Source organism: Coenobita brevimanus, chromosome 25 (genome assembly GCF_032717465.1).
Source record: "Coenobita brevimanus isolate Jiangsu-jjx chromosome 25, ASM3271746v2, whole genome shotgun sequence".
NCBI classification, from domain to species: domain Eukaryota; kingdom Metazoa; phylum Arthropoda; class Malacostraca; order Decapoda; family Coenobitidae; genus Coenobita; species Coenobita brevimanus.
The window spans coordinates 30482970-30495552 of NC_136978.1; positions in this window are offsets into that span (position 1 = coordinate 30482970).

The window sequence follows — 12583 nt, forward strand, 5'->3', positions numbered from 1 at the left end:
TGAATAAGTAGAGTGGTGAGTGAGTGAGTAAGAGAGTGAGTGGTGAGTGAGTGAATAGAGAGTGAGTGAGTGGTGGTGGTGAGTAAGAGGTAGTGAATTGGTGAGTGAGTAGAGTAAGAGAGTGGTGAGTGAGTGAGTAAGAGAGTGGTGAGTAAGAGAGTGAGTGAGTGAGTGGTAAGAGAGTGAGTGGTGGTGAGGTGAGTAGGAGAGAAATGGTGAGTGAATATGAGTCAGTGAGTGAGTGAGTGAGTTAATAAGAGAGTGAGTGAAGGTGAGTGAGTGAGTAAGAGAGTGAGTGAGTGAATGAAAGAGTGAGTGGATGAGTGAATATGGTAGAGTGAGTGAGTGAGTGAAGATATGAGAGTGAGTGAGTGAGTGGTGGTGAATAAGAGAGAGTGAGTGAGTGAGTGAGTAAGAGAGTGAGTGAGTGAGTAAGAGTGAGTGCGGTGAAGGTAAAGAGTGAATAAGAAGAGTGAAATTGAGTGAGTGAGTGAGTGAAGTAAGAGAGTGAGTAGGTGAGTGAATATGAGAGTGGAGTGAGTGAGTGGTGAGTAGAAGAGAGTGAGTGAATAAGAGAGTGAGTGAGTGAGTGAGTGGTAGAAAGTGGTGGTGAATATGAAGTGAGTGAGTGGTGAATAAGAGAGTGAGTGAGTGAGTGTGTGAGTAAGAGAGTGAGTGAATAAGAGAGTGAGTGAGTAAGGGGAGTTAATTGAGTGAATAAGAGAGTGAGTGGGAGTGAGTGAGTGAGTAAGAAAGAGAGTGAGTGAATTAGTGAGTGGAGTAAGAGAGTGAGTGAGTGGTGAGTGAGTGCAGTGTGAGTGTAGTGAGTAAGAGGTAGTGAGTGAGTAGAAGAAAGTGATGAATAAGAAGAGTGAGTGAGTGAGTAGAGTAAGTGAGCTTGAGTGAGTATGGAGTGAGTGGTGGTGGTGGTGATAAGAGTGGTGGTGGTGGTGAGTAGAGGTGGTGGTGGAGAGTGGTGGTGAGAGGTAAGAAGAGGTGAGTGGGTGAGTGAGGTGAATAAGAGAGAGTGAGTGAGTGAGTGAGTAAGAGAGAGAGTGAGTGTGTGAATAAGGAGAGTGAGTGAGTGGTGGTGGTGGTGAAGAGAGTGAGTGGTGAATGTAGTGGTGGTGGTGGTGGTGGATAGAGGGGTGAGTGGTGGTGGTGGTAGAAGAAGGTGAATTGAATAGAAGTGAGTAGGTAGCGAGTGAGTAAGAGAGTGAGTGAGTGAATAAGGAGAGTGAGTGGTGGTGAGCAAGAAGAGTGAGTTAGGTAGTGGTGAGTAGAAAATTAATTGAGTGGTGGTGAATGGGGAGTGGTGGGTGGTGGTGGTAGAAGAGTGAGTGAGTAAAGAGCAAGAGGTGGTAGAGTGAGTGAGTGAATGTAATTAGTGGTGAGTGAATATGAGAGTGAGTGAGTGAGTGAGTGAGTAAGAGAGTGAGTGAGTGAGTAAGAGAGTGGTGGTGGTGAGTGAGTAAAGAAGAGAGTGAGTGAATAAGAGAGTGGAGTGGTGGTAGAAGTGGTGGTGAGTGAGTAAAGAATTGAGTGAGTGGTGGTGAGTAAGAGAGTGGTGGTGAGTGAGTAAGAGTAAGTGAGTGAGTGAATATGAGAGTGGTGGTGGTGAGTGAAGAGTGAGTGAGTGAATAAGAGAGTGAGTGAGTGGTGAGTGAGTGAAGAAGAGTGAGTGAGTAAGATGAGTGAGTAGAAGAGAGTAGAGTGAATATGAGAGTGAGTGGTGAGTGAATATAAGAAGAGTGAGTGAGTGAATAAGAGAGTGGTGGTGAGTAAGAGTGAGTAAAGAGGAGTGAGTGAGTGAATATGAGTAGAGTGAGTGAAGGTGAGTGAGTGAGTGAATAAGTAAGGTGGTGAGTGAGTGAGTGAATGAGAGTGAGTGAGTGAATATGAGGTAGTGAGTGAGTGAGTGAATAAGAGAGTAGAGTGAGTGAGTGAGTGAAGGTAAGAAAGAGAGTGGTGAGTGAATAAGAGTGAGTGAGTGAGTGAGTGAGTGAGTAAGAGAGTGAGTGAGTGAGTGAGTGAGAAGAGTGAGTGAATGAAGTGAGTGAGTGAGTGATTAGGTGAAGAGAGTGAGTGGTGGTGAGTAAGAGTGGTGGTGGTGGTGAAGTAAGAGAGTGAGTGAGTGAGTGAGTGAATAAGAGAGTGAGTGAGTGAGTAAGAGAGTGAGTGGAGCAAGTGAGTAGAAAGAGTGAGTGAGTGAGTGAGTAAGAGAGTGGTGGTGAGTGAGTGAGTAGAAGAGGGAGTGGTGGTGAGTGAATAAGAGAGTGAGTGAGTGAATAAGAGAGTGAGTGAGTGAGTGAGTGAATAAGAGAGTGAGTGAGTGGTGGATCTAGAGTGGTGAGTGATTGAAGAAAGTGAGTGAGTGGTGAGTAGAAGAGTAAGTGAGTGGTGGTGGTGAGTAGAAGAGAGTGAGTGAGTCAGTGAGTCAGAATAAGAAGCGTATGGAGTGTCATAAAAAGACAAAAATGTCATCAATGACTTTGTAGAAATTTGCTTTTTAATTCGGAGGCGATGGTCCGTAGATTCGCTGCCACCAAATGTCATCAAAGACTTTGTAACTCCTTTGTGGTTACTTGTAGTTGAGTTATATATATATTAGACTTGTGGGCGAGTGGTTGTTATATTACAGTAGCCTTGTAAATAGATAATCTTCTTTCCCATTTGTCATGTAGTGACAGGAGAGGTAAAGAACGAGAGTATGGGACTATTTTTATTTGTCTTGGAAATATTAACAAGTCTCTCACACAGAGCGGAAGTATAGAGTCCAGTCCCCGCTAGCTATCTCTCTGTCTCGCTCTCCCTGTCTCTCTCTCAAAGTTGCCAAGCCCTTTCTCCCCTGCGACCTGCCTCTTGTATGGCTTGTCTCCTTCTGCTCCCTGCCTGTTCTGTGGCTAACCTCCCTCTGCCCTCTCTTTCCTAAATTCTGGTGTAGCAGGGTTGTATCACGTGTGTTCCCTGTGATGGAAAAGTTCCCTAGAAGCCTGTGTGTGAGTATGTGTGTATGTGTGTGTATGGTCACTAGGGCGCTGTCGTGTGCCTAATAAGCATTCCTTGAGGTTAAGAGTGTGTAATATGGCATGTTTAGCATTGCTCGATTCTCGCCAGACACAATACCTTCTCATCATCTGACTCCCTGCTTCTATCTGTCTCTCATCTATCTATTTATCTATCTATCTATTATGATTTGCAATTATAATATGGAGTCCCTAACACACACCCTGCTAACTGGATGGAGAGAGACAGATGTAGCATCCATCCAGGAATCAAAATTTCACCCTCATCCCCGCACCTTCTTGAGGCAAAGTGCTGTCTGACGCAGGGCAGTTTGCTTTCACTGCCCCGGTTAATGGGTCTTCTCACTGTCAGGCAGAGCGGTGTTATTTAATAACATGTAGGTGTAGTTGCAGCACCAGGATCATCTGAAAATGTGAACCTGGTGGGCTGCAGGCTTCTTGAAGCTGCTCTACTCTGGCAATCCACCGTCCACTTTTCAGGGGAACATTGGGGAGGATGAGGGACATTTTAACCAGGCAGAGGAGCGGCTAAGTTATATATGTGCCACCCGTGAAGGCGTCCCACTCCAGCAATGATAACTGTTTCTAGAGATGAATTATAGCTTAAGCCTCTCAACTGCGGGATGACTACTCTAGTGTAAATAAATCCTTTGGTGGTATCAAGAATAATAGTCAGGACGCCTCTTGTTCTCAGGGAGTAGCCTAAGTGGAAACGCTTTTTAATCCATGTACATTGCCAAACCTCAGGATTCACGTAGCTTGGAAGAAAAAAGACAATATTAGGGCTCTTAATCTTTTACACATAGCACTTCTAGAATGGCATCACCGAAGCCTCAAAAGATGTAAAAACAGTTGCCTCTTACTTTTACCTAGTGTTATTTATGCCATTCGTATCGTTAATAAAACAGATATAAAATCAAATGCAGAATAATAGGGGAGTTATACAATTAGCAGCCATAAGGTTTGTTAGGAAGTCCTGTTAGCTGAAGAACATAGTGCACCAAGAAGAAATGGTCAGAGGAGGTCAACCTCATCTTCCAGCGTTCAAACAATACACATCTCCACACCAGGTTTCATGGCAGAGATTTTGAGACATGTCACTCCATTCGTCCCCATCCTCTCCCTCTCGCCTTCCAGAACAATTGTCTAGTTGTTATCATCCTTGTCAGCTGTTGGGACGTTAAAGCAGGAGAGTTGATGTTGCTGTGACCCCAGGTTCATCTGAAGCGTGAACCCAGTGGACTGCAGGCTGAAGATTGCCATCTTCCTGAAGTCTGCCATTATCCTTTCTGGGGAGGGAATTGGCTCAAGGACGTTAGGTTCAACTGAAACGTAAACCCAGTGGATTAACTTGCCACTCCCCCTGAAATCTATTATTCTCCTTTAGTGGGCTAGGGAATTAGGTTGCGTTCAACAAGATACATTCTCTATAGCTTGTAGAATAGGCCCACAAAACGTAACACATATAATGGAGTACTGGACTGCACATGCCACTCTAAGATGTAGGCACAATACCAGCGGTGTAAGGAACATTTTGGACCCAGCTCTACAGGGGCCAGTTGTTTAACTGCTGTGGACGGGTAAGCTGGATTAGATGGACTGGGATTGAGCAACATCATATTAGGTTTCCACTTCAAAATGTTACACTACCACTCCCAGATTATGTCTCTAATTCAGAAGGTAAGAATAATGTGCAATGTCAACAACAGGTATATTGGTAGTGGTGTAAATATATGATGTTTATTCAGTGTGTTGTGTAAGTCACGGTCAGAGGTCAGGAAGACAGCTGATGGTATCGTGGGTGTGGGATTCACTGTAGGAAGTGGTTCAGCTCCTATGCCAAGACGAATGATATATTGGATTCAAGTCAGCATTTATCGATTCAGGTGTGTGTGTGTGTGTGTGTGTGTGTGTGTGTGTGTGTGTGTGTGTGTGTCTGTGTCTGTGTCTGTGTCTGTGTCTGCGTGCGTGCGTGCGTGTGTGTGTGTGTGTGTGTGTGTGTGTGTGTGTGTGTGTGTGTGTGTGTGTGTGTGTGTGTATGTGTGTGTGTCTGTGTCTGTGTCTGCGTGCGTGCGTGTGTGTGTGTGTGTGTGTGTAGGTGTGTGTAGGTATTTGCCAAAAATTAAGCCATTATGAGGGTGATGATGGCCTGATACAAAGCTTTCTCGAAGAAAAAAATGCAGCACGCATCTGTCTCCTACACCTGACGTCCCACAATACAGGTAAAACATTCGCTGGGTAGTGAGAAAATTACCCTTCTCATCCTAATGAAAGGAGTATTTTGGATGGCTAGTGTATTTGGTGGATAAAATCTGCCAGTAGTGTGTAGCAGAGTCATAAAGGCGGAGTTAATGACCCCATCGCTCTTGTACCTAGTTACCATTAACCCTTTCACTGCCTCCTTCACCACCACCACCTCCCATTTCTTGAAGCTCCATTATCCTAACTACACCTTAATGAAAGCCTGCCTTTATGACGGAGGTGAGGAGGTATGAGGGATAACTCCATAGAGGGTAGAGATGATTGTTGGTTATTGTGGGTTTTGGCGTAGGCTAGTCGTCTTGTTTTTATCTGACACACTTGGGTCACTCCAACACCTTGAGTAACAAGTCGTGGTTACATGAGGGTCTGTGAGCCTTAGGTATGGGGCACAAATGAGTCTTTTACTGTATATTTTCATTACTATGAGCAAATTTTCGTCCTTTTGCATCCTATTTGCCGTAGGTTCAGTGGAAGAAGACAACATTGCGTTCTGCTGTCTTCCCATAGTACTTCTTCGCGACTAGCACCATATTGATGCATTAATTTCTCACAATTTACAGCTCAGCATTCAAGATGGAGAGATGACAATTTTACGCCTAACTGAAGTGAACAAAGTATAGTTAAAATCAACCCTCCGCTCTGACTATCCCTGGCCATCATCTAACCTGAAAGGGGTTTAGGAGAGATTTGTCAAATCTGAGGAAACCCCGTTAAGTTATGCACATGATTGTCAACACACACACACACACACACACACACACACACACACACAAGGACATCAGGGACAACCATCTGGAATAAGGAGTAGCCGAGGAATAGAAGGTGCAGATCTAAGTTATCTGAGCGTGTGGCCATGAAGGACTTAGTGATGGGATGGCAGAGAAGGCCAGTGAGCAAGGCCCGATTTGACAAGCCCTTCCTACCTGCCCTAACAATGATCTAGTATCTAACCCAACCAAACATAAAATATTACCTAACCTAACCTAACCTAAGCTAATCTAACCCTAATTGAAGCTAACTTCTAACCATAGCCCACTGCTCTCTAACCCAAGCAAACGCAACACAACACAACAACACAGTACATCACAGCACAACATAACACAGTACAGCACAACTCAGTACACCACAGCACAATACAGCACAACCTAATCTAGTATTTTTCCCTCTGCCTATGACCTCCAGACTTTTAAACGCAGTGTGTCCAAGCAGCGCGACATGAACCAGTCTTGATTTTGTCTCTTTAGTGTTCTCTAGAAGGGACCCTTTTTTTTTTCAGGTATTGCATTTTAGATCTTTTATTTTGTATTAAAAAATATAAGTTAACCCTCTGTCTCTGTCTGTCTGTCTGTCTGTGTGTGTGTGTGTCTGTCTGTCTGTCAGTCAGTCAGTCTGTCTGTCTCTGTCTCTGTCTCTGTCTGTCTGTCTGTCTGTCTGTGTGTGTGTCTGTCTGTCTGTGATCTGCTCCAAGTCTCTGTCTCTGTCTCTCTGTCCGTCTGTCTCTGTCTGTCTCTCTCTGTCTCTCTCTCTCTCTGTCTCTCTCTCTCTCGCTGCACACCTGTCCATCCTGGTGGTGCCAGGTGTATGCCATCACTGTCTACCTGTGGTCATTAATCTACATCACGAAGCTGCTTATAATTGGTTTATTTCCATTTAGATTATTTTTCAGACCCTGGGTGATTATCGAAAGTTACAACCCTCTTCCTCCCCTCCCTTCCTTCTCTCTCTCCTCTTCTTCCTTCCCCTCCTTCTCCTTCCTTCCCCTCCTTCTTCTTCCCCCTCCTTCTCCTTCCCCCTCCTCCTTCCTTCCCCTCCTCCTCCTTCCCCCTCCTCCTCCTTCCCCCTCCTCCTCCTTCCCCCTCCTCCTCCTTCCCCCTCCTCCTCCTTCCCCCTCCTCCTCCTTCCCGTCCTTCTTCTTCCCCTTCTTCCTCCATCCCTTTCTTCGCCGATATTATAGAAGGCTCCCTGAATCAGCTTTAGTTTTTACTCTTTTAATTCCAGTTGTTGTTTTTTCCGTGTCATGATGTAACGTTGAGGTTTTGATGTGTATATTAACGTTAGGTGGCTCTACTGATGTTGATATGGGTGTATGTATATTTATATGTATATATTTTATTCTTGTTCTGCTTTTGCTCTTGTTCGGAGAGTAATGATCGCCAATGTTGCGTTTGCCATGTTCCTTTTCATACATTGTTAGTGAGTCAGTCAGTCCCAGTAAATCCTTACTAGCTGTGGCAGCAAAAGGTGCTGTGAGTTGTTTGACGGTATTTTGAAGCAGAGAACTAAAGAGTGTGAGATGAAAGGATACTGTCTGTCGTGTGGGCTGGAATGAGAAATGTGGAAGGCAAGAGACAATGCTGGTAGAGGATTGTGGGCGAACTTTTTGCTCAGTACTGTACCGTAGCCAAGTTTTTGTTCCGAGTTTCGTGCTGCCCTTGTTTCCTGTCAGCATCTTGCTAAGGGCGTTGAAGCCTGGTAACGTCTTTATCTCGGCGATTTAGTTTAGTACACATTGTTGTTTTAGTATCTTATTCATTACCCCACCCCTGCCTTACGTCTGCCTGGCCCCATAGCTACTCAACTCTACCTCACACTGCCTTGTAAATCTACCTTACCCTACCCCACATTTACCCAACCCCTGCCTCACCCTACCCCACATTTACCCAAACATGCCTCGCTCTACCCAGCCCCTGCCTTACACCTACCCTACCGTACCCTACCTCACGCACGTCTACCCAACCCTGACCCACCCCTGCCTTACATCTATCCTACCTCGTCTACCCTACCATACCCAACCCTTACCCTTGCATATACCCAGCCTCACTTGTACCCTAACCCCTCCTTACCTCACTTGTTCCTAACCCCTCCCTACCTCACCCTTGCCTTACAGCTACCTTAACCCCACCCCTGCCCCAAGTCTGTCCAACTCTTCCCCACCCAACATCTGCCCGATTCTACCTCTCATCTACCCAACCCCAGATAATCCTGTAGCCCCCCCCCACCCAACAACACTGTCTGTTTTGCTTAGCCTACTTTCGCTGTCCATGCCGTCTCCGTTGTTCTGACAGTTTTTCTTCACATCCCTGTCGGTCTGTTTTCTCTGTTCTTTCTGCTCACTTACCCTCTGCTGCTGCTGCTCTCTCTCTCTCTCTCTCTCTCTCTCTCTCTCTCTCTCTCTCTCTCTCTCTCTCTCTCTCTCTCTCTCTCTCTCTCTCTCTCTCTCTCCAGATAGTTTACAATAAGGTCTGCTAAATATCTTCTATGACAGAATTCAGTATACTTAGTCAGACATATTGAGTATTCTAAAATGGCGGAACTGTAGGTAGGTAGGTAGGTAGAAGTAGAAAGATAGATAGATATAGATAGATAGAGAGAGAGAGAGAGAGAGAGAGAGAGAGAGAGAGGTGGGGCGGGATGCCAAGAAAGATCCATTCCAACTTACGAAAGGGACCCAGACTAAGTTCCACTTCATTTGACAAGATAACTTTCAGATTTATGTGAAGGTTTAGTGGCGCTTTGTGAAAATACTGCAGTTGCACAAATTTGGTAGTTGTGGTTATCTGTCACTATCTTTCCCGCCTCCACAGCTGTCCTACAAATACAGTTGACAGGAGGGTGACGCCCAAGAATATCGTGATGTCTCTTTCGTTTACGTCTATTTCAACTTTTTTTTTTAATCGTTCTGGGAGACTTTTCTCACCTCAGGGTCTAAGATCAAAGCCTTAAGCATTCCTCTTGACTTATCATGGTTTCTCCAAGTTTCATAATTGTAAGGAGAAACTTTACCATTTTCTGAGCCGTGGCCTAAAAATTGCCATCTTTGCCTAGTAAAAGTGTTGTTTCAGCACGAACACAGCCCCATCACACACACACACACACACACACACACACACACACACACACACACACACAGTACAATGCTTGACAGTAGGAAAAGTATACGGATGTTTGTATCGTAGTCTTAGAAGTAGGGCTGCCACAACACACACACACACACACCCGCCCTTCCTAACTCTACCGTCTCTGAGTGTGTGTGAGGGAAGAGAGGGAGAGGAAGGAAGGGAGGAGGAGGGAGGGAGGGAGGGAGGGAGGAAGGAAGGGAGGGAGGGAGGAAGTAATTATTCATCCCAAGCTCTTTAAAAATGAAGGAGGGAGAGAAGGGAGGGAGGAGAGAGAGATGGAGGGAGGGAGGGAGAACTATCGAAGGAAGGATATAGAGGAAGGGAAAGACTGAAAGGAGAGAGAGAGAGAGAGAGAGAGAGAGGGAGGGAGGGAGAGAGAGGAGGAGTGACTGTGGGAAGGAGGGAAGGAAGGAAGGAGGGAGAGAGAGAAGAAAAGGAAGAGAAGGAGGAAGGGAGGAAGGAAGAAAGGAAGGAAGGAGGAGAGAGAGAAGGAAGAGAGGAAGGGAGGAAAAGAAGGCTGAAAAGGAAGGAAGAAGAGGGGGGAGGGATGGAGAGAATGTGTGGAGGATAGGGAGGGAAGAGGAAGGCGCAGTGGAGGTAGAAGAGATAAAAGAGGAGGAGGACGAGGAGGAACGGAGAGAAGGGGGGGTGGAGGAAGCAAGGAAGAGGAGGAGAGGAGGGCTGGAGAGGAGAAAGGAAGGAGGAAGAGAGAGGAGGGAGGAGGAGGAAGAGGAGAGATGGAGAGAAGAAAGGAAGGAGGGAAGAAGAGGAGGAGGAGGAAGAGGAGGGATGGAGAGAGAGTGGAGGAAAGAGGAAGTAATATTTGTTAATGGTGAGAGAGAGGAAGTGAAGGATAGTGACTCGATAGATAGATAGACAGATAGATAGATAGATAGAGGCAGATAGACAGATGGACAGACAGATAGATAGATAGATAGATAGAAAAATAGACATAGATAGATGGGGAGGGAGGGAGGGATGTATGTATGTACGTAGGTAGGTAGGAGGTAGGTAGGTAGGTAGGTAGGTAGGAGGTAGGTAGGTAGGTAGGAGGTAGGTAGGTAGGTAGGTAGGTAGGTAGGTAGGTAGGTAGGTAGGAGGTAGGTAGGTAGGTAGGTAGGTAGGTAAGATGGACGACCAGAATTATGAGAGAGAGAGAGAGAGAGAGAGAGAGATACAAGGAGTGACGGACAAGTAATGCCTCAAAAGGTCTGACGATCCATAAAGTAGGGTTGGTGGAGGGTTAGTGCCCCTCCCCGTAAAACAAATTGATAGATAGATAGATAGATAGATAATTCACTACCTTTCAACAGTGGCTCTCTCTCTCTCTCTCTCTCTCTCTCTCTCTCTCTCTGCCTATTTCTCCAGAGAGGCCTGACGGACTGAACAAGTGAGAGACTGACGAGGAGAGTGTATGTGAGTGAGGTGGAGGGGGGGAGAGGGAGGGGGAGGCCAAGGATGAGATAGAGGGATGGAGTGGAGAGGATGGAGAGTGAGAGACTGACGAGGAGAGTGTATGTGAGTGAGGTGGAGGGGGGGAGAGGGAGGAGGAGGCCAAGGATGAGATGGAGGGATGGAGTGGAGAGGATGGAGGGTGAGAGACTGACGAGGAGAGTGTATGTGAGTGAGTTGGAGGAAGAGAAGAAGAGGAGGGGAGGCCAAGGATGAGATGGAGGGATGGGGTGGAGAGGTATATGAGAGAGGGGGGTGTGAGCTGGGAGCAGGGCAGTGAAATGGCGGGGGACAGGGTGACATGGAGGCGATTTGTTTGTGGCCACCCCTTACGGGATTAAGGCGACTGGCAACAGAGAGAGAGAGAGAGAGAGAGAGAGAGAGAAGAGGGAGGAAAAGGTCAGTCTAATGGAGGGAAAGAGGTGGTGGTGAGGAAGAATAAGAGAGATATTGTGTGTGTGTGTGTGTGTGTGTGTGTGTGTGTGTGTGTGTGTGTGTGTTTAGTTCATCCTGGACTTACACATACACACACACACACATGCATTTTAGAGAGAGAGAGAGAGAGAGAGAGAGAGAGAGAGAGAGAGAGAGAGAGAGGATAACATTAATAGATAGATAGCCTCCTGTCTATCTATCTATCTATCTACCTATCTATCTATCGTCCTGCCCTTTAAAGAGCGGTGCTATTTACTAGTCTCTCTCTCTCTCTCTCTCTCTCTCTCTCTCTCTCTCTCTCTCTCTCTCTCTCTCTCTCTCTCTGTCTATCGCCTCTTCTATCTACTCCCTCTCACATCTATCTGTGACTAATATTATTATTATTATTATTATTATTATTATTATTATTACTATCGTTATTATTATTATTATTATTATTATTATCGTTCCTACTCTTTACAACTTAGAGAGAGAGAGAGAGAGAGAGAGAGAGAGATTGCAACACTCATTCCTGCCTTCTGTCAACTTTCAACAATCTCTCTCTCTCTCTCTCTCTCTCTTATATAATTCTTCTATATAACATGTACACTTATATAAAATGTGTGTGTGTGTGTGTGTGTGTGTGTGTGTGTGTGTGTGTGTGTGTGTGTCTGAGCAAGAAGAAGGAGGTAATTGTCAATTTTCTCTCCCTTTCTCTCCCTCCCTCATCCGGCTTCTCTCTCTCTCTCTCTCTCTCTCTCTCTCTCTCGTGTAAAACTTGAAGATTTGGACATAATTGAGAGAGAGAAAGAGAGAGAGAGAGAGACCTCAATTATTACATTCCTACCTCGAAGTCTTCCTATCTTCCTCCTCCTCCTCCTCCTCCTCCTCTCTTTCTCTCTCCCTCACCTCTCATTACCACACAATGACAGATTCTCTCTCTCTCTCTCTCTCTCTCTCTCTCTCTCTCTCTCTCTCTCTCTATGTCTATTTTCTGTGTGTGTAACTCTCTCTCTCTCTCTCTCTAACACCATACACGGGTAAGTAGCTACGTAGGTAGGTATGTAAGTAGGCGAGTGTAAGTATGCTAGGGATTAATAGTAGGTAGGTAGGTAGGTAGGAAGGAAGGTAGGTAGGCAGGTAGGTAGGTAGATAGATAGATAGAGACAGACAGACAGACAGATAGATAGGTAGGTAGGTAAGTAGGTAGGTAGGTAAGTAGGTAGGTAGGTAAGTAGGTAGGTAGGTAGGTAAGTAGGTAGGTAGGTAAGTAGTAACAGTAGGTTCCTTTCCTTCCTCCCTCCCTCCTCCTCCTCCTCCTCTTCTTCCTCCTCCTCCTCCTCCTCTTCTTCCTCTTCCTCTTCCTCCTCCTCCTCCTCCTGCCCAAAAGTTTTCTCCATATTTCAGGGAGAGAATTTCCTCCTCCACACCTTTTCCTCCAGATTTTACCTCCAGCTGACGGGGAGAGAGAGAGAGAGAGTAGAGAGAGAGTTAATTAAAGTAAGATAGTAAGGGAAGAAGGAAGGGAGG